Here is a 24485-nt window from a genome sequence, read left to right as displayed (position 1 = left end):
TAAGCAAGAAAACGATATACAAGACTTGATAGAACAGCTCAAGAGAGTTGAATTAACTCCTCAAGAGGATAGACCTAAAAGGAAAGATAAAACATGGACCTTTTTTCAAACAGGAATAGAAGTTCCCGAGAAAGACAAAGGACCAGTTTCTCTCAAGATCGACTAGGAAACAATATGCTAGCTCGAATAATGAATAACTCATCTAGACCTAGTAGTAGTCATCAGCTGGATGAATTAATAGATGTAGATAGTGACATAGAAATTTTTAAACAAAATAAATTAAAATTGTTAAATCCACAAGTTCTTTACAATACAGGATTTTTCTCATCAACAGCACATCTATACAGACATTATAGAGAAGAACAGTTAAGTGTATCAGAAAACGATAGTGAAAGTATAAATCTAATTAGTAAAGAATCTATGCAAGAAATACAGAAAAGACGAATGAATCTCATGCACATGGGATTGGTGGTAATAGGGCTTAAAGGATTAACTAGAAAAAATTTAGGTACTAAAGTACTAATCACTTTATATGATAACAGATGGTCAGAATCTAAAAGATCAATAATAGGATTAACCGAAGTAGACATGAGTAACAATGGAGGAATATTTTACTGTAGTCCAGATTTTATGATAAATTCAAAAGAATTTGGTAAGTACATAAAAATAGGCATACAGACCAAAGGGTATGAAGAAATGAACTGCGAAAATAATCTTTTAGTTTGTGTTGGCTTTATAGGAAAATTAGCCACCAACAGCAGTTCAAAGTTTAAAATAAAGATAGACGATGCAGTAGGTATAATGGGAAATAAAGGAATCAAGTTAATGAACCCTTTAAAAATAAATTCAGAAGAATATGCCGGTAGAGAATGGAATTTAGAAAAATTCTGCAAAAAAGAAGTATTACGACCAAACGACCACCTCACATACACTAATACTAAAGGAGAGACATCAATTAGATTCACCGATTATAAATATACAGATCAAAAAGAAATAGAAGAAGATTTAGAAGATAATGAATCCACCATTAATATGGAAGGTATGAATATCCAAAATATAAATGAAGAAGACTACGAAGTAGACTTATCAATAGCAAAGGCTAAAGAATTACATCAAGAAAATAAAACAACTTTGTTTAAGTGTAAAGGTTGTAAAATGAGAAAGATAGATATCTCTATAGTAGAAACACATTTTAGAGAATGCAAATTTAGAATAGATAATTATGGGTATAGACAAAAAGAAAACACCCAAGAAGAAAGCGATGATGAGACAACACGCAGTCTAAAAGAATTCATGGAAACCGGTTCTTCTAGTTCAAGTCCATTTCAAAAGACAACCCCCATAACGCCAGTAGAATATACTATAGGTAATTTACCACGTCATCGGGTATATAGGCAAGACCCGGCAACAGAACCAGAGATGGTTAGACCAATAGGAATAAGAATGCCAATAGAAGCCCCTATCAAGCTTCAAGATGGAGGAGATAGAGGTAAGATACTAAATATAGCAGCTCATGATCCTCAGTTGTGGAACTCAGTTATAGATGTATGGAAATGAATAGTAGTAGCAGATTACATACATCATTATAGTGAGACAGATGCAGAAACTATGTATAGATACATGGAAACCTTTTTAGGAGAATCAATCAAAGGAATGTGGGAAGCATACAAAGTAACCTACCCTCAAGAATTCCAAGAACTAGTAAATATGGGACCAAATCCGTATAATTTCACTAATAAAATACACAGCCTAATAACAGGAGAAGACCCTAATAGTGGATTAGTAGTATTACAAAAGAATGCATTAATAAAACTAGAACAACTTAGCATTACAAATTGGAGCCATATCAAAAACTTTTTAAAGGATTATTTTTATTTATGCGCTATAAGCGGCAATGCGTTTGATCAAAGCTTAGGAAAAAAGCTTTTTAATAAACTCCCTGGAGCATTAGGAAGAGAAATAGAGGAGAGATGGAGCAAAAGAGAAGGAGTTATGCAAAATCCAAATGTTAATTGGTCTATCGGACATAAAATACAGCATGTAATGGAAATATTACAAGAAAAGTGTACAAATATACAAATACAAAAACAATTAAAGCAAAATGAGACTGGTTTTTGTAAAAATATATATACAACACAAAGCTATGATCAAGGTACACCAAATAAGAAATATAGAAGAAAATATCAAAATAACCAAGACTACAGACCAAGGAAAAAATATTATCTACGAAAATCTACGGCAAAAAAGCCTTATCTAAATAAAGATAGACATGTAAGAAAACATAATAATAATAGAATCTATAAAAATAGACTATCTTGTTTTACATGCGGAAGTGAAGAACATCTTGCTAATACTTGTCCGGGAAGAAATAATAGTAGAACGAGAAACTCCCAACTCATAGAGGATTTCCAAGAAACCCTGATAAATGTAGATGAATACATGTCAGACAACGAAAGTATATATTCAGTAATAAGTATAGATGCTTTAGAAGGAAGACAACACGACTCGTCTGATTCAGAAGAAGAAACTTTAATAAATGAGATAGGATTAGAAAAATTAGACATCAAGGATTTTACATTTGTCAATATACATTGCGATCACCAATTTTCAAAAGGAAAAGGTTTAGATAGCCAAAAATGTTTTAATTGTACAGGATATCCCAGTAAAGATAGAAGAGCTAAATGTACAAATTGCTATATAGAAGGATGCCTCATGTGCATCAATAAAATATTTAACATTAAAGTTATAGACCAGACCATAAACATAAAAGAAAAAACATTAATGTCCCTAGAAAAAAGGATTGATAGTTTAGAAGACAGAATAAACAAATTAGAAAAAGGAAAAGAAAAAGTAGAAGAAAAGGAAGAAATTGAGCTCTTAAATGAAAAAGAGGAATACAAATTGTTTGAAGGATTAATTTGTAATGAAGACAAAAAGATCAATACTATCAAAATATTAACAAGAATAAGAATTCAAAACTATGAAATAGAAACTTTACCTCTAGTAGACTCGGGATGTACAAAGAGCATAATAAATAGAAATATCCTGCCTAAAGAAATAATAAAAGAATTTTCCGAACCACAAAGCGCCATGCAAATGGACGGATCTTCAAATATATACAAACATTATGTTAGTAATGCTCAAATAAGTTTTTTAAACACATGTGCAAACTTCTATAAACCTACTTATAAATTAGAAAAAATATGGGTTAGAGATTTAAATATTAGGATAGACTTTGTTTTAGGCTTAGATTTCTTATTACATAATAACGGAAGTTGTCTTCTCACTAGAGATGGAGTAATATTTTCTAAAAATATGACTCAAACCTCCATAACAACAGAACCAGTTCCTACAAAATCAAGGTATGTTAAGAACACTGATAATACGAATATATTAAAATGTAATAAAGGGAAAGACTGTAATTGTACTAAATTACAGGTTAGCACAGAAGGGGAAGACATTAAAGAAATTGAATTATTAGAATTGAGTTTATCTGATATACAAATAGAAAAAAACTATAATTTAATAGAAATAAATACTGAACTTTATAATTTTAAGAAAGGATTACAACATATAGGAGTTATAAAAAACCAGAAGGACCTAGACGAAGTAATTTCTATTTTAGATAAACTAGAAATAATTGGAGAAAGACCCCTGAAGCACTGGGAAGCCAATCATATAACCTGCAGACTTGATATTATTAACCCAGAATATACGGTTAAAACTGCTTCAATAGAATCCACGAATGAAGACCTGAGGGAATTTGAAGATCAAATAAAAGAATTATTAAATCTAGGGGTAATAAGAAGGTCAACTTCAAAGCATAGGTCAGCTGCATTTATGGTACGAAATCACAATGAAATACTAAGAGGAAAAGCTAGGATGGTAATAAACTATAAAAGACTTAATGACAACACTAGAATGGATGGATATAAATTGCCAGACAAATCAGAACTAATAAATCGAATACAAGGAAGAAATTTTTTTAGTAAGTTTGACTGTAAGTCCGGATATTGGCAAGTCAAAATGCATGAAGATAGCATAGAGTGGACATCTTTTACCTGCCCAGAAGGACATTTCGAATGGTTGGTAATGCCTTTCGGTTTAAAAACAGCCCCTCCAATCTTTCAAAGAAAGATGGATAATATATTTAGAGACTATAAAAACTTTATTTTAGTTTATGTAGACGATATTTTAGTTTTTAGTAATAATACCAATGAACATCTAGGACATTTACAAACGGTATTCAAACTATTCGTAGACAATGAAATTATAATTAGTAAGAAGAAAATGGAATTATGTAAGACTCTTATAAAATTCTTAGGAGTAGAAATTGGAAATGGAAAGATAAAATTACAACCCCATATAGCAAAAAAGGTTCTAGCTATGCCTGATAAATTAGACAATACTAAAGACTTACAAAAATTTCTAGGAATACTAAATTATGCAAGAAGTTTCATCAAAGATCTAGGAAAGGTAGCAGGACCCCTATACTCTAAAACAGGAAGTCATGGACAAAAGACCTTTAATATAGAAGATATAAAACTAGTGCAAAAACTCAAACAAATGGTTAAAGATATACCAGATTTAGCCCTCCCACTAGAAATAGATTACCCAATAGTAGAAACAGATGGAAGCCTCGAAGGGTGGGGGGCAGTTTTGAAAACAAAAAACAATAAATATGGCGATAAAAAAGACGAAAAAATTTGCACTTATCACAGTGGAAAATACAAAGAAAAAGGAAATATGAGTAGCATAGATGCAGAAATTTTAGCAGTTATATATGGATTAAATAGTTTTAAACTATACATTATTAATAAACAAGAAATTTTGGTAAGAACAGATTGTGAGGCTATTGTAAAATTCCACCAAAAAATAGAGGGAAAAAATAGTAGTAAAAGAAGATGGTTAAATTTTTTAGACCATGAGGTCGGTATTTTAATTACATACTATTTAATTTTTACCGACATTCAGAAGTCGGTATTATGAAATATTTAATTGAGAAAAAATTCCGACCTCCTGAGGTCGGAATTTTTAATGAATTACAATAAAAACCGACCTCTTGATGTCGGTATTATTTTCTCAATTAAATATAAAAAATACTGACCTCATGAGGTCGGTATTTTATATTAATTTGTTTTTACTATTTAATTTTACCGACATACGGAAGTCGGTATTATAATTTTTTTTGTTTTTTATTTTACACAAAACCTATTGAGAAAAAATAAAATATTGTTATATATATATATATATAATTATTTTAATATAAACTCACCTCTTGAGGTTGATTTTATTAATTAAACATATATAATTTAACTACACATCAACATATAATATATGTATATGTATACATACATATATATACATCTATGTGTGTATATATATATATATATATATATATATATATATATACACACACATATATATATGTAAATTTATTAAATTAAACTTCTGTTGATGTGTGGTTAAATTTATATATAATTATTTTAATATAAACTCACCTCTTGAGGTTGATTTTATTAATTAAACATATATAATTTAACTACACATCAACATATAATATATGTATATGTATACATACATATATATACATCTATATATATATATATATATATATATATATATACACACATATATATATGTAAATTTATTAAATTAAACTTCTGTTGATGTGTGGTTAAATTCATATATAATTATTTTAATATAAACTCACCTCTTGAGGTTGATTTTATTAATTAAACATATATAATTTAACTACACATCAACATATAATATATGTATATGTATACATACATATATATACATCTATGTGTATATATATATATATATATATATATATATATATATATACATACATATATATATGTAAATTTATTAAATTAAACTTCTGTTGATGTGTGGTTAAATTTATATATATATATATATATATACACACACACACACATATATATATACATAATTATTTTAATATAAACTCACCTCTTGAGGTTGATTTTATTAATTAAACATATATATATATATCACATTAAATTTTAAGAACACAAAATGGTCCTCCGGAAAATGATTTAAATAAAATTAAATCAAAATAGAAAATAATACCGACATCAAGAGTTCGGTTTTTATTGCAATTCATTTTCTGGAAAAAATTCCGACTTCTTGAGGTCGGAATTTGGTTTACCCGCAAATCGCAAACCGACCTCCGGATGTCGCTTTTAAAAGTAATTAGATGAAATAAAAATACCGACCTCCGGATGTCGCTTTAATTAATAGTCAAAATAAAAATACCGACCTCATGAGGTCGGTATTTTAATTACATACTATTTAATTTTTACCGACATTCGGAAGTCGGTATTATGAAATATTTAATTGAGAAAAAATTCCGACCTCAGGAGGTCGGAATTTTTAATGAATTACAATAAAAACCGACCTCTTGATGTCGGTATTATTTTCTCAATTAAATATAAAAAATACCGACCTCATGAGGTCGGTATTTTATATTAATTTATTTTTACTATTTAATTTTACCGACATACGGAAGTCGGTATTAAAAAAAATTTTGTTTTTTTATTTTACACAAAACCTATTGAGAAAAAATAAAATATTGTTATTTATTTATTTTTTTAATACCGACATCAAGAGGTCGGTTTTTATTGTAATTCATTTTTTTCGAGAAAATTTCCGACCTCCAGAGGTCGGAATTTGGTTTTCCCGCTTTCTGCAAACCGACCTCCGGATGTCGCTTTTAAAAGTAATTAGATGAAATAAAAATACCGACCTCCGGATGTCGCTTTAATTAATAGTAATTAGATGAAATAAAAATACCGACCTCCGGATGTCGCTTTAATTAATAGTAATTAGATGAAATAAAAATACCGACCTCATGAGGTCGGTATTTTAATTACATACTACCGACATTCGGAAGTCGGAATTATAAAATATTTAATTGAGAAAAAATTCCGACCTCCTGAGGTCGGAATTTTTAATGAATTACAATAAAAACCGACCTCTTGATATCGGTATTATTTTCTCAATTAAATATAAAAAATACCGACCTCATGAGGTTGGTATTTTTATTGTAATTCATTTTTTCCGGGAAAAATTCCGACCTCCGGAGGTTGGAATTTGGTTTTCCCGCTTTATTTTGCATAAAAACCGACTACTTGTAAATACCGACCTCCATTTGAGGTCGGAAATTTTTAGGTCGGTATTCACTGTTTTTTTAGTAGTGTTTATTTATTGAAAATTACTTTTACATTTGTGTACATCATATTAAAGAAGAAATTCAACTTTTTAAGGGCAACATAAAGGGGGTTCAACTTTGTAGGTCTAGTTTCCTATTTTGAATTATTTTCTTGGACTTCCAATTTTTAATCAAGTACTAGAGAAATAGGACGAACTCAAATATGGATCGAAGTTTATACAAATGATTCATACAGTAAAAGCCTAATTAATTGTAATATTTTTGAATTGTGATATACTAATTGTTATTGAGTTAAGAAAAGGCAGAATGACCTGGTAGTCCCTTATACTTGGTTCTGTTTGTAAGTTGGACCCTTATACTTACAATTTTGTCAACTAAACTCTTAAACTTACTGAAACACAATATTTTAAACTCTTTCCTCATCTAATGTGTGTGCGTGTTGTACACTCATTTACACATAGGATTCCACATCATTTTTAATGACACATAAGAAATTAAATTTTAAACAAATAAAATAAAAATAAAAAGTGTACCGTGGAAATTTGAGCATTATTTTCTCCATTTTTTCTCTCAAATTGAGCACCAAATTAATGTCAAATGGGTGGAATTCTTACCTATTTGACCTGAATTTTACACTAATGGTTCACAAACACAAACCCAACAAATCTCTATACAATTTTAAAATTATTTCATAAATTCACAAAACCCATTTGTTATTCTTGAAGCTTATCAATGGAGTTTTTCATTTTTCAATACCCACTATCACCAAAGAATACGCACGAAATCGAGATTTTGAAAGAAGAAATATGGCAAAACGAAAAGAACTAGGAGGGAAGTTATTTTGCAGCAAAAAGAATGAATTTTGCGAAAATATTTAGGGGTGGAACAGTGTGCGGGGGTGTTAAGATGAAGAAGAAGGAAAATGGTGGGTAAATTCAAAGAAAGAAGTGGAATGAGTTTAAGAAATATGGTTAGGTGGGGGGAGGGGGGGAGGGGGGCAGCAGCAACAGACTGCTTTGAAGGAGATGACTTCCCCTTCTTCTTCTTTTTGGGTGTTCTCATTTATTTATTTTAAAATTTTTAATATTTTTTTTCATATAAATTTTATACATACTTTCTTTAAAACGCGTGGAATCACGCATCATTCAAAGTCAGCAATATTAAAGCCACATGTGTTCAGTCAATGGTTAGAGGTGTTTAATATATTGTGTTTCAGCGAGTTGAAGAGTCCAGTTGACAAAGTCGTAAGTATAAGGGTCCAACATACAAACGGAGCCAAGTACAAGGGCCTCCCAGACCATTCCTCTTTAAGGAAAATTGAACAATAATTCTCAATTCAATTTATTTTTTTCCTTGACCATAAGTGAACCAAAACATATATTACCATTGATGTGGACCTTATATACGATAATAAGAAAATATTACAATAATTTATAGTCAAATATTATTACATTTTGGATGTAACTCAATTTAATAATGTAATAATCGATAATTAATTGCTTCAAAAATCAGTCAACAAATTATAAATTTTAATAAATGTATATAGCAAATCAAATTAATGGCAAAACAATCTTATAAAATGTGAGAACTATAAATAGGACTTCTACATTACTGATTTTTTCCATCCATCACTCATTTAGCAACACTAATCTTTCTTAGCTTCTTCATTCAAATTAATTAAAGCAACTATGACTTCATCAAGAGGATCTAGCAATAGTGCTTCAATTAGGAAAAGGGCTGCTAATGATAAAAACAAGGTAAGTTTTCCTAATTTGATTATCTAATGATGCTACATAGAATCTATCTATTTATGTAGAAATTAAAGATCTCTTTGTTCTCATTTTGTTTTCAATTAATTCAAATATGTGCAAAACCAGAAAAATAAAGCACAAGTAAGAAAGAATTTACAGGTCATGGCTAAGCAGCCACATGATGTGTTTGGTGATGGATCACGCACATCATCAGTTAGAGGACTCATTCCAGCTAAGTGGCCAACTAAAATAGCCAAGACTACTTACAACGAGAAATATATGGTGCCTGCAATACATCAACCCTTCATAGGGAATAGGATGCACTCCAATCCAAATTCATACTACTCTAGTAAGAAAGAAAATTTAAAATCATAACTCCTTTTATCTATTGGATACACAATACTTATTTTATAATTGATGAAGCTATGTATGACTAATCAAAACTTGAACAACGTAATTTAGTAATTTTTTATTAAAAAAATTATTCATTGATGTGTTGATCGTGTTGAACTATCGACAATTGTGTGCTTTCAAAGTTTTTGCTATATTTTGTTTTATGAATCTTTTGTTGTGTTTTGCTTTTCTTTTGGTCTTAATATAATATATTCCTTGATAGTTTATATATTCTCCCGTTCCTAAAAGTATGACCTATTTTAATTTTTAGTATGTTTAAGAAAAGGATCTTTTTTTCTTTTTTTTATAATGTTTTAACTTTAGCTCTTCACATGGTATGTTTAAGACCATAGAATTTAAAAGATATTTTGGTACATTTGACATAACTTTAATTTAAGACCACAAAGTTGAAAAGTGTTCTCTATTTTTTTAAACTCCATGCCAAGTTAAGTTAGATCATTTTGTTTAAAACGAAAGGAGTAATTACAGATGCACACTATGAAGGAAATGATTGGTGTATTCGAAATGACTTCAAAAATGGGCACACTATAGAGAAATTATGTATCACGACTATAGTTATAACTATATATACAAATTTGAGTTTTACGGAAACTAATTAATCACTTCTTCTAATATTGATACAAATTTATTTTAATCAATTATCTTTGGCTTGTAATCTCAAATACATGTGATGAAAGCTTTTGAAGGTGAAAATCCTTCAATTTTTTCTTTATATAAATTGTCGTTAAATGTCACTCTTTTTGGGCCACTTCATTTATCATATTTTTTGTTTACTTGTCTTTTGAGAAAGTATGTATTTTAACTATCATATAACATATTCTTATTTAGTGTTTTTAATCATTGAAATATTAATCACTCTTTAATACTCTTTCTATTTCATATTAATTGAATTTGTGAGGCAGTGCACACATATTAAAAAAATATTCAAGGAAATAATTTAAATCATAATTTCCACTATTGCCCTTTGTAAAATCATTAATATAACTTTATAAGTAGTGTAATTTAGCTGCTAGAAAATATAAAAGTCTAATAAATGAAAGGGCAAATATGAAAAAAAGTTTTAAACATCCATCTTGAACTTTGAACAATTCAATTATTTTGAACAATGAAAAAAATCTCAAAAATTTAATTAATATGGAATAGAGGGAGTAAATAAAAAGAGGCAATTACAATTTTGGAGTATTTGTATATGTTCATCCCTTAATGTTTTTATTGTTGATTATTAGTCAATTCTTATTACTTTCAAGGATAATTATTACTAAAGTCAAAATAGGAAGAATGTACTCAAATGCTCCATTCGTATTATATTACTTGTGCCTTCTTGACTTAACACATTACTTAAGAAAACTTTCATAAAATGTTTATTTTGCTAAACTAACCTTATTGATACATTTTGAAAGTCTAAATTTGACTATTTCGATTTTATGTAATTATTTAATACTACCCATTCCTAAATATTTATCATGATCTTCTTTTCCTTATGTGTTAAGGAAAATATTACGTAGAACTTAATTTGATAATATCCTTAATTACTTATTACTCCTATCATTTAATAATTTTTGTTTCATTTATGACCGAAGGTAAATGTGGTAACAAACAATTAACTATATCTAATTCTCTTATATTAATTTATCTCTCTCCATATTTTTGACTAAAGATAAAAGTGGTAACAAACAATTAATTATATCTTCCTTACTCTAGTACATATTTAATGAATTGCTAAACTTTTTCAATGTTCAAAATAAGTGAATTGTTTTCAAGTGAATTATTGGGACTCATTTCCATATTTACTCTTTATTTACTTTACATTTTCTAGGAGAATAATTTAATTTGAAAATAATCAAAAGGTTAATAGTGAAAAATAATCTTTATTTTATTTTCTTAAATATTTTTCTTAAGAGTTGTGACATACCCCAACAACTCACTTCATATGGACTAGAGGGAGTAGTTTTTGAAAATGATAAATATTGTGGACCATTTGTTTTTAGGAAGAATAACAAATATTTTGGAATGGAGGGATCGAATACTAAGGGTAGTATGAAAGAAAAACAAATTCCCTTGATTTACTAAAATGGATAAATAAAATAAAACATTTGTTTTTGGTATAGGCACTCAAGGACGGATTTAGGAAGTATTGAGGGATGTCACGTGACACCGCTTCATCGAAAAATGCAGTTATATAATGAAAAGGGAAAAGAAGATATAATATAATTAAGGTGATTCTTTTTAAACCAATTGTGTTTGTAGCTAGGATGACAATGGGGCGGGGCAGATATATGTTGGGGCGGGGTGGGGTGGGTTTAAAGTTGTTGTCACGATCCGAGCCTACACCCTGAACGTGATCGACACTCAAGAACCATTGATGGTCCCCAAGTGAACCCTCATCCTGGCTGACTACAAGAGGAAGACTAAATTGAGCATACATAAGCATCAAATTAAAAGAAATGTTTAAATTCTTTTACTGAATCTCAAAACTTCGCTGAATATATTGAGTATGAAACATAAGTTTTAAATAAAATATCTAAAACTGAAAGACTCTCTAAAACTATCTATCTATGAAACCTCTACTATATATAGACGAGTGTCGTGAAGACCCACGACTCCTCAAAAGAAGTACTACTAACAACTCATAACACTGGAGTACTCCAAAAGTAAGGAGGTCTCACTCATAAGAAGACGAGCGGATGAAGTGATCTCAACAGACTCTTGTTGAGGATCCTAAGAACCTGTATCTACATCATTAAAAGATACAAGTTGAATGATATCAGTACATTGAATGTATGAGTATGTAGTATAGTTGAATAACAAATAACTGAAAGAAAGGACTGGAATAGATAACAATTTACTCAAGCTGAATGTAAAGATATAAAGGAGTTACATCATTTAAAGCTTTACAAAATACTTTCTCATCTCTGAACTCAACATAATAAGTGATAAATAAAAATATACTTTAACTCTATTGGGAGATTCTCTAACCGACAACCATCACTATGAGCTACATGATGATACAACGTCTCTTCCAGGCTGTCAGAACTGTCTTATACCTTGCCAGGATATTACACACCTTAACTAACTGGATCCACTAAGCTCTGCCCGAAGGCACTTATGATTCATCTAAAAAGTATGATCATATACCCATGTTGGCATATATGGTTTATGAGGAATGTGAGTTGTCTGAACTCATCTCCATATCGGTGCTCAATACTACTCCCAATAATATATATACTCATGCTCAATGTTTAAAAACATACTCTTCCTCTGGTTTGAGATAATTTGTAACACCCCGAAAAAATATTTTGAACTAAGACTCGAACCCTTCTTCATTTAGAGTAAGATTTTACCGAGGAATTTAAAATTTTCTTAAGTTTTAGGGTCGCTAGATATAGCACCTTGAGTTCCAAAAATAACTAAAGAGAATTCCTTCAAGTCATTCCTTAGTTCTTTTAAGTTTTGGGTCAACTTCAAATGACCATAACTTTTAACCCAAGATGAGTTAGGAGACTCATAAGATATCAAATGAAAGGTCTTGGAATCCTCTTTCTGACACTGCTGAATTTGCTAATTTTTAAGCTCGTATGAGGGAGATATGCCCGTTTGAAGTCGGGCTATCCAAATAAGAAAAGTTACCCAAAAATATGAGGGGTATTTTGGTCTTTTCCTTATCATATCGGATTTAAACGTTTTTAGTAAGGTTTTACGCTGATTAGAATCAGTTCCATTCATCCCCAAAGCATTTAGTGTTTAGAGGGAAGATTCAAGAGGAGAAAAAGTTCAAAGTTTCAAGCGTTCGTTCAAGAAATTCAAGATTTCGCCAAAAACCTAGTTCTTTGAGGTATGTAAGCTGATACGTCCAAACTTACACCTCAATTAAGAGATATAAATATTGGAAGTCAATTTATAGAACTCAACATGAGTTGAGGTCGATCCCACAGAGAATTTCTTTATAGAAATGATTTCACTGTCGCATTTTACTCAAATGTCGTTATTATTTCCTAAAGAAACAATTACGGAAAGTAAAATTCGATTTAGCTATAAAGCTCTAGTAACCAAGATTGTTAACTAAGATCTAATGTAGCAATTAATAGAATATCAGTTCTAAAGTTATTCTGATAATTAAATAAAACTAGGATTGTGTTCCCCATAACGTTGCATCTAATGTTCTTTTGTATTTGAGTTTCAGGCAATTTGTCTCTGCAAAATACAGGCGAGCTAAATATATCTGATACTTCTCAGTCTAATCAGATAATTTTCACTCAAGTCCTCTCAGTCCCAGAGTGTTACATGTTTTACCCTCGCTTACAATAGTGTTAAAGTTCTTTTCTCTCGAACTCGAACTTTGACTCCATTTCTGTAAGTTAATTTAGCTTTTTCCTAACTATCATTTTTCTCTCAAACAAATGTTAAATACAGGCTCACCCTAATGCGTGCACTAATTAGAATACATGAATAACGAAAGCTAAATTATATTTTGCAAATGTAAATCGTCTTTCATTCGTTTTATGGAATTACACATAGATTTACGTCATACATCCCACAATCCCAGTTATGGTAATTAGCCACTCATGATTTCACGTAAACATACAAAAGAATATAATGAAAACATGACGAGAAAAAATACTTACGAAAATAAGGAAATTGATACGCACTTTGATAATTCAAGAACTGAAAATTCAACTTCCAAACTTAATTCAATGTTAATCTTCAAAACCAAAAGCTAAAAATATTTCAAAAAACGTTTGTCGTTCCAAGTAAGACGAGATAAAAAAAATAAAAATCACCTAATTAATTCAAATAAAGTGTTTTAAAAAGAGTCCTACTCGAAGTAGGACTGAACTGTCGGACCCTTCACGACTGCTTCCACGACCTATCAAGGGCTTCACGGTCTATGAAGCCCTTCGTGGTCTTCACTTGGACTCACCCAAAATAGGTTCTTCAAGACCTATACACTATATCATCACCACGGACAGCACCACGACTCGTGACAATAACCACGGTCTGTGTAGTTGCCCGTGGTCTTCACTTGATAGATTCTATCTTCAACTTTCCTATGCCCCTTCACTGTATCAGTACCACAGACACCACCACAACTCGTGACAATGACCATGGTCCGTGTAGTTGTCTGTGGTCTTCACTTGGTCAATTCCTTTTTCAATTTCATTACCTATTCACTGCCCCTCTTCAAGACTCGCACCACGGACCGTTGTGAGGATCACGGCCCGTAAGGTTGTTAGTGGTCTTCCCTTGGTTTAATTCTCATTCAGTTCCTCCGACCCTCAACACTGGTTCAACTCCACGATCAGCAGTGAAGACCACGGCCCGTAAAGTCGTCCGTGGTCTTTACTTCCACTTTCACTGAATTTTCATCTTTTCTATCTTTTTTCACTTCCAGTTGTTTCACCTGTATACAAACACTACCAAACACATTATATCCATATAAATACACTCGATTCTAGTATTAACTCTTAGTTTTCAAGCATCAAATGTGCCAAGATTTTGCGGCACATCATAAGCCTTTATAGTGTTGGGTTTGTTCACCCACACGCCAATCATGAGTTTCTTTTGTTAATCTATCCATAAATATTGATCAATTTAATTTCTTGATGAGTTCTTGAAGTTTCCTTATCCGTTAAGTTTTGATGTAAGATTCTTCTTAGGTCAACTTCAAACGATCATATCTCTTAGAATATAAAGAGTTATGTGGACAACCAATTTCTGAGTAAAAAGTTATGACCATTTTACTAACCTGATACAGTGTTGTTACGAATTAGCCGATGGGAAAACATTAAAAAGGGTCGTTTTTGTCTTTTTACCTCCAAGAAAATCCTAAACGGATTTCTTGACTAATAAAAGGCTCAAACAATCAGATTTTTATCTTTTAATCCATCATTCTCTTCTCTCTCAAACCCTAGGGCAAAACCCTTAGGAAAAATCAATGTAGAAGACTTCATTCAAGATTCTTTCAATATTTTTCAAGATTCTTCGTCAAGGCAAGTCTTTCTCCAAGAATTCCATTCTTTTCAACTAAAATTCCTCCATACAATTATGAATCACTAAAGAAAAGCATAATTCTTGGCCATAGTGATTTCAAGAAACTAATTCAAGAATCTCAAGAAAGATTTTGTTGATCGTTTACCTTCAAGCTAGGGTTTCAAGGCTTTTACTCAAGTTCTTCTTAAAATTTCTTCAAGAATTTTGTTCTTCCAGGTATGTAGGGATATCACAGTGTTGGACTAGTTCGTCCTCACGCTCTACATCTACTTTCAAATCAGTAAAAGAGAAATCTAGGATTTTACCCCTAGATTTGAGTATTCTTGAGATAAGTTGATTTGAGTTCTTGAGTTCATGGTTCTTTTAAAAATTCTATTCCTAATTATTGAGTTTCTATATTTTTATTGAGATCCTTGAGTTGATTTGTTCATGTCTATAATTCAGCATGAACCCTATTTTGAGTTATAAATCTTGAGAAGTTTTTCAAAGTCAACACTTGAGTTTTAAAGTGAGTTTTGAGGAAGTAAGTATGAGAATGAGAAGAGTCGTATACATGAATTCCATTAGACCCTTGAATCGAGTTGTTCATGGCCATAAATTCCGCATGAACTCCATCAGTTAAGTATCTTTGAGAGGGTTAGTATCTTCAAGTTCTAAGTCTTGGGTATTGAGTTCCTAATCATTTTGGAATTATATTCCTAATCTTGGAGCTGCTATACGTTACCCATGAAGTTCCTTGAGTTGAGTAGTTCATGCCCATAATTCCGTATGAACCCTATGAGTCGAGCAGTCTTGAGATGAGAGATATCATTGAGTCCTTGAGTTAAGTAGTTCATACCCATAATTCCGCATGAATCCTCTGAGTCGGGTATTATTGAGATGAGTAATATCATTGACTCCTTGAGTTCTAGAGTTGTTGAGTTCCAAGTATTGAGTTATATGCATGGTTATTGAAAACCTTGAATTGAGTAGTTCACGTCCATAATTCGGCATGAACCCTATTTTAAGAAGTTTTTTTACAAATTGTTTTAAAACTTGTTTTAAAGACTTGAGCACTGAGTTGAGGAAGAGTAGAGTTGAGTTCATTTGCTTTAAAATGCTATATGGGAACTAAGTATTCCCAAGAGTAAATATGTTTACATTTAAGATGAGAGGAAACTGAGAATACCAAAAGAGTTTTGAGCAGTTTGAGTACCATCTCTTTTAAGAGAAAAATGTTTGAGTAATAATCTCAAAACACAGAAAGAGTTATGTTTTTAAACATATGAGCTAGTTATATTTTGGGAGTAGTATTGAGCACCGATATGGGGGAGAGTTCAAACAACTCACAACCCCTATAAACCATGTAGCCAACGTTGGTAGAAAGGGTCATACTTTTTGGATGATTCCTTAGTGCTTTTTAGAATAGACTAGTGAATCCACTTAGTTGAGAGGTTCTATACCCCGGCAAAGTATAGGACAGTTCTGGCAGCGTGGGCGAGACGTTATATCATCGCATAGCTCATAGTGATGGTTGTCGGTTAGAGAAACTCCCATAGAGTTGTATTGTATTTTTATATACAAATTGAGTTATTATTGTATTCTTCAATACAATTGAGTTATTATTTACTATTTTAAGAGTTTTCCAGATAATGCATTTTTTATTGTTGTTTTATCCTTAAGTATTTAGAGTTGAGTACCTTTGAGTTGAGTATCATATCTTTGAGTTAAGTATCTAATCTTTGAGTTGAGTATCTTATTCTTGGGTTGAGTTGAGTTGAGTTGAGTGAGTTGAGAAGAGGTAAGTATGTTTCCTTTTTATCAAGTTTAAGCATATGTTCATGCTTTAGAATTCCCCTTACATACTCGTACATTCCACGTACTAAGTTATTTGACTTGCATTGTTTCATGATGCAGATACAGGTATTGAGGATCATCAACGAGCGTTTTGTTGAGGTCATGTGATATTCCAGTCAGCTTTAGTGAGCCTTCTTATATTCTGGAGGACTTTACCTATACCTTATAGTTAGTAGTTTTGAGATGGCATAGGTCTTGTCCCGATATCTTTCTGTAATAGTAGAGGCTTCATAGATAGACATAGTTGAAGAGTTTTCTGTATTTACTTTCTATTGATATTGGATTTCAATGAATTTAATTCAGTTTTAAGCTGATGTATGTTTGAGTTAGTCTTCCGCTTATAGCCAGCCAGGATGAGGGTTCGCTTGGGGACCAGCAATGGTTCTCGAGTGCCGGCCACTTCCAAGCTGTGGGCTCGGGTCGTGACATAATTTCTCAAACTATCCTCTTAAAAGAGGTAACTGCTCTTGAAATATCTTTGAACTCATAGCTCATTTAGAAATCAAAGTTTCTCTTTTATCAATGTAAAAACTGATACCTTTGGGAATACTTAGTTCCCGTATACTCTTACTCGATCAATTCATACTTGAAAACTCTTTCAAAAAATTATATCAAAATCATATTGTGATATGATCATTGATGACTTAGGAAGTCATACTACATAAACATTGATGGCAAAACTAGATACAATACTGCTTAAACATTGTTGTCATACTCAATTGTCATACTAATTATGTTTTAGAAACTCTTTCTCAAAATTCATCTTTACTTCCTCAAAAACTCAGTTTAAAACTCAAGTGTTGGCTTTAAAAAGCGTCTCAAGATTTATAATTCAATTCATAGGGTTCATGCGGAATTATGGACATGAACGACTCAACTTAAGGATCTTAATAACAATATGGAAACTTGATACTCAAAACTCAACGATACTACTCATCTAAAAAAAACCTCAATTCATAGGGTACATGTTGAAATATAGACATGAACGAATTAACTCAAAAATCTTAATGCATACATATAGCAATTCAATAATTAGGAATAGAATTACAATTAATGCCACATGTGTTCAGTCAATGGTCAGAGGTGTTTAATATATAGTGTTTCAGTGAGTTCTCTGACATACAAATGGACCCAAGTACAAGGACATCCCAGACCATTCCGCCTTAAGGAAAATTGAACAATAATTCTCAATTTAGTTTTTTACCCTTGACCATAAGTGAACCAAAACATATATGACCATTGATGTGGACCTTATATATGATAATAAGAAAATATTAAAATAATTTATAGTCAAATATTATTACAGTTTGGATGTAACACAATTCAATAATGTAATAATCTATAATTAATTGCTTAAAAAATCAGTCAACAAATTATAAATTTTAATAAATGTATATATCATATCAAATTATTGGCAAAACAATCTTATAAAATGTGAGAACTATAAATAGGACTTTTACATTACTGATTTTTTCCATCCATCACTCATTTAGCACACTAATCGTTCTTTGCTTCTTCATTCAAATTAATTAAGCATCTATGACTTCATCAAAAGGATCTAGCAATAGTGCTTCAACTAGGAAAAGGTCTGCTAACGATAAAACCAAGGTAAGTTTTCCTAATTTGATTATCTAATGATGCTACATATGATTTATCTATTTATGTAGAAATTAAAAATCTCTTTGTTTTCATTTTGTTTTCAATAAATTCAATTGTATGCAAAACCAGAAAAATAAAGCACAAGTAAGAAAGAATTTCCAAGTCATGGCTAAGAAGCCACATGATGTGTTTGGTGATGGATCACGCACATCATCAGTTAGAGGACTAATTCCAACTAAGTGGCTAACTAAAATAGCCAATACTACTTACAACGAGAAATATATGGTGCCTGCAACACAGCGACCCTTCATTGGGAATAGGATGCACTCCAATCCTAATTCATACTACTCTAGTAAGAAAGAAAATTTAAAATCATAACTCTTTTTATCTATTGGATACACAATACTTATTTTATAACTGATGAGCTTTTAAACATAAATACAGTAATTCCCCCAATACAACGGACCGTTGATCTACACATACATGGAGCTCAATTACATCCTCTTCTAGTGTTTAACAAGGATGGATCTACCAATGATCAAGCACCAAATGAGGTTTTGAAGGATAAATCAAAAAAAGAAGTAGCAAAAGACAAAGAGGTTGTTGTTGTTTCTGCTGCAAAACAACAAAAGGCACCAGAGATACAAGAGAACATTCGGGCCATGGCTCAATGTTTGCAATATGTGTTTGGTGAAAGACCACACACATACACTCCACGTAAGCGGCTGTGTGATGTGTTTGGTGATCCATCAAACACATCGCGGCCAATTAGAACCGTCAAGGCAACTTACAACGAAAAAGATCAGGTGTCTGAAGGAAAAAATACTCATGCACATCAATCATTGTGTGGAAATAGGATGCACTCCTACCAAAATTCATATTACTCCAGTAAGAAAGAAAATTCTATATATTAACTCCTTTTATTTATTGGATTTAAAATACTTATTTTATAACTGAACTTTTAAAAATATAAATACAGAAGTTCCCCCAATACGAATGAGAGTTGATCTACATGTATCTTCTCCTATGGTTACAAATACACAACGAAGAGAGGGTGTCGATGCTGCTGCTGTAACACTAGAGGAGGGTGTTGGAGACAACTTTACAGATGAACAAGTTGGAGACAATGTGGTTCATATGGTGAAGTACCACTGTCCGGATCTCAAATTTCATCCTCCACCAGAGGAAGATGATGAAGTTATGTATGACTAATCAAAACTTGAACAACGTAATTTAGTATTTTTTTTTAAAAATAATTATGCATTGATGTGTTGATGGTGTTGAACTATCGACAATTGTGTACTTTCAAGTTTTTGCTATATTTTGTTGTGGTTTTTTTTTTTTCTTTTGGTCTCAATATAATGTATTCCTTGATAGTTTATATATTCCCCCGTTTCTAAAAGTATGACCTATTTTAATTTTTAGTATGTTTAAGAAAATGATCTTTTTTTCCTTTTTTTTATAACATTTTAACTTTAGCTTTTCACGTGGTATATTTAATATCATAAAATTTAAAAGATATTTTGGTACATTTGACATAACTTTAATTTAGGATCACAAAGTTGAAAAGTGTTCTTTATTTTTTTAATGCTCCATGCCAAGTTAAGTTAGATCATTTAGTTTAAAACGAAAGGAGTAATTACAGATGCACACTATGAAGGAAATGATTGGTGTATTCAAAATGACTTCAAGAATGGGCACACTATAGCGAAATTATGTATCATGACTATAGTTATAACTATATATAAAAATTTAGTATTACGGAAACCAATTAATCACTTCTTCTAATATTGATACAAATTTATTTTAATCAATTATTTTTGGTTTGTAATCTCAAATACATGTGATGAAAGCTTTTGAAGGTGAAAATCCTTCAATTTTTTCTTTATATAAAATGTAGTTTACTGTTACTTTTTTGGGCCACTTTATTTGTCATATTTTTTGTTTACCTGTCTTTTGAGAAAGTATGTATTTTGACCATCATATAACATATTCTTATTTAGTATTTTTAAACATTGAAATATTAATCACTCTTTAATACTCCTTTTATTTCATATTAACTGAATTTGTGAGGAAGTGCGCACATATTAAAAAAATATTCAAGGAAATAATTTAAACCATAATTTCCACTATTGCCTTTTGTAAAATCATAAATATAACTTTATAAGTAGTGTAATTTATCTGCTAGAAAATATAAAAGTCTAATAAATGAAAGGGCAAATATGGAAAAAGTTTTAAACATCCATCTTGAACTTTGAACAATTCAATTATTTTGAACAATGAAAAAAATCTCAAAAATTTAATTAATATGAAATAGAGAGAGTAAATAAAAAGAGGCAATTACAATTTTGGAGTATTTATATATGTTCATCCCTTAATTTTTTTAATGTTGATTATTAGTCAATTCTTATTACTTTCACGGATAATTATTATTCAGGTCAAAATAGGAACAATGTACTCAATTACTCCATTCATATTATATTACTTGTGCCTTTTTTGACCTAACATATTACTTAAGAAAACTTTCATTAAATGTGTATTTTGCTAAATTAACCTTATTGATACATTTTGAAAGTCTAAATTTGATTATTTCGATATTATGTAATTATTTAATACTACCCACTCCTAACTATTTATCATGATCTTTTTTTCCTTATGTGTTAAGGAAAATATTACGTAGAACTTAATTTGATAATATCCTTAATTACTTGTTACTCCTATCATTTAATAATTTTTGTTTCATTTATGACCGAAGGTAAATGTGGTAACAAACAATTAATTATATCTAATTCTCTTATATTAATTTATCTCTCTCCATATTTTTGACTAAAGATAAAAGTGGTGACAAACAATTAATTATATCTTACTTACTCTAGTACATATTTAATGAATTGTTAAACTTTTTCATTGTTCAAAATAAATGAATTGTTTTCAAGTGAATTATTGGGACTCATTTCCATATTTACTCTTCATTTACTTTACATTTTCTAGGATAATAATTTAATTTGAAAATAATCAAAAGGTTAATAGTGAAAAATAATCTTTTATTTATTTTCTTAAATATTTTTCTTAAAAGTTGTTACATACTCCAACAACTCACTTCATATGGACTCACTTCTAGGGATGTCACGTGACACTGCTTCATCGAAAAATGCAGTTATATAATGAAAAGGGAAAATAAGATATAATATAATTAAGGTGATACTTTTTAAACCAATCGTGTTTGTAGGTAGGAAGACAATGGGGCGGGGAAGATATGTGTTAGGGCGGGGCGGGGAGGGTTTAAAGTTATCGTCACGATCCGAGCCTACACTCTGAACGTGATCGGCACTCAAGAACCATTGTTGGTTCCAAAGTGAACCCTCATCCTGGTTGACTACGAGAGGAAGACTAACTTGAATATACATAAGCATCAAATTGAAAGAAATGTTTAAAAAAAGTTTATTGAATCTCAAAACTTCGCTAAATATACTGAGTATAAAACATAAGTTTTAAATAAAATATCTAAAACTGAAAGACTCTCCAAATCAATCTATCTATGAAGCCTCTACTATATATAGACGAGTGTCGCGACAAGACCCACGACTCCTCAAACAAACTACTACTAACAACTCATAACACTTGAGTACTCCGTAAGCAAGGAGGTCTCACTCATAAAAAGACGAGCGGATGTAGTGATCTCAACAGACACTTGTTGAGGATCGTAAGAACATGTATATGCATCATTAAAAGATGCATGTCAAATGACATTAGTACATTGAATGTACGAGTATGTAGTATAGCTGAATAACAAATAACTAAAAGAAAAGACTGGAATAGATAGCAATTTACTCAAGCTGAATGTAAAGATATAAAGGAGTTAAATCATTTAAAGCTTTACAAAATACTTTCTCATCTCTGAACTCAACATAATAAGTAATAAATAAAAATATACTTTAACTCTATTGGGAAATTCTCTAACCGACAACCATCACTATGGCTACATGATGATACAACGTCTCACCCACACTGCCAGAACTGTCCTATACATTACCGGGATATAGGACACCTTAACTAAGTGGATCCACTAAGCTCTGCCCGAAGACACTTAGGATTTATCTAAACAGTATGATCCTATACCCATGTTAGCATACATGGTTTATGAGAATATGAGTTGTTTGAACTCATCCCCATATCGGTGCTCAATACAACTCCCAATAATATATATACTCATGCTCCATGTTTAAAAACATATTTTGCCTCTGGTTTGAGATAATTTGTAACACCTCAAAAAAATATTTTGAACTAAAACTCGAACCCTTCTTCATTTAGAGTAAGATTTTACCGACGAATTTAAATTTTTCTTAAGTTTTAGGGTCGCTAGATATAGCACCTTGAGTTCCAAAAATAACTAAAGAGAATTCCTTCAAGTCATTCCTTAGTTCGTTTAAGTTTTGGGTCAACTTCAAATGACCATAACTTTTAACCCAGGATGAGTTAGGAGACTCATAAGATATCAAATGAAAGGTCTTGGAATCCTCTTTCCAACGCCTCTGGGTTTGATAATTTTTGAGCTTGTATGAGGTAGATATACCCGTTTGATGTCAGACTGTCCAAATAAGGAGAGTTACCCAAAAATATGAGGGGTATTTTGGTCTTTTCCTTATCCAATCGGATTTAAACATTGTAGTAAGGTTTTAGGCTGATTAGAATCAGTTTCATTCATCCCCCAAGCGTTTAGGGTTTAGAGAGAAGATTCAAGAGGAGAAAAAGTTCAAAGTTTCAAGCGTTCGTTCAAGAATTCAAGATTTCCCCAAGAACCTAGTTCTTTGAGGTATGTAAGTTGATACATCCAAACTTACACCTCAATTAAGAGATATAAATGGTGGAAGTCAATTTATAGAACTCAACGTGAGTTGAGGTTGATCCCACAGAGATTTTCTTTATAGAAATGATTTCACTGTCGCGTGTCACTCAAATGTCGTTATTATTTCCTAAAGAAACAATTACGGAAAGTAAAATTCGGTTTAGCTATAAAGATCTAGTAACCAAGATTCTTTACTAAGATCTAATACAGCAATTAACAGAATATCAGTTCTAAAGTTGTTTAGATAATTAAATGAAACTAGGATTGTGTTCCTTATAACGTTGCATCTAATGTTCTTCCGTATTTGAGTTTCAGGCAGTTTGTCTCTACAAAATACAGGCGAGCTAAATATATCTGATACTTCTCAGTCTAATAAGATAATTTTCACTCAACACCTCTCGGTCCCAGAGTGTTACATGTTTTACCCTCGCTTACAATAGTGTTAAAGTTCTTTTCTCTCGAACTCGAACTTTGACTCTAAATCTTTAAGTTAATTTAGCTTCTTCCTAACTATCATTTTTCTCTCGAAAAAATAATAAATACAGACTCACCCTAATGCGTGCACTTATAAGAATACATGAATAACGAAAGCTAAATTATATTTTGCAAATGTAAATCACCTTTCACTCGTTTCACGGAATTACCCATAGATTTACGTCATAAATCCCACAATCCGAGTTGTGGTATTTAGCCACTCATGATCTCACGTAAACATACAACAAAATATAACGAAAACATGATGAGAAAAAATAATTACGAAAATAAGCATTTCGATACGCACTTTGATAATTCAAGAATCGGAAATTCAACTTCCAAACTTAATTCAATGTTAATCTTCAAAACCAAAAGC

This window comes from Solanum verrucosum, unplaced genomic scaffold, assembly GCF_900185275.1.
Source record: "Solanum verrucosum unplaced genomic scaffold, falcon-dt-bn FXZP01000012.1, whole genome shotgun sequence".
NCBI lineage: Eukaryota > Viridiplantae > Streptophyta > Magnoliopsida > Solanales > Solanaceae > Solanum > Solanum verrucosum.
Note: the sequence above shows the minus strand (reverse complement) of the source record.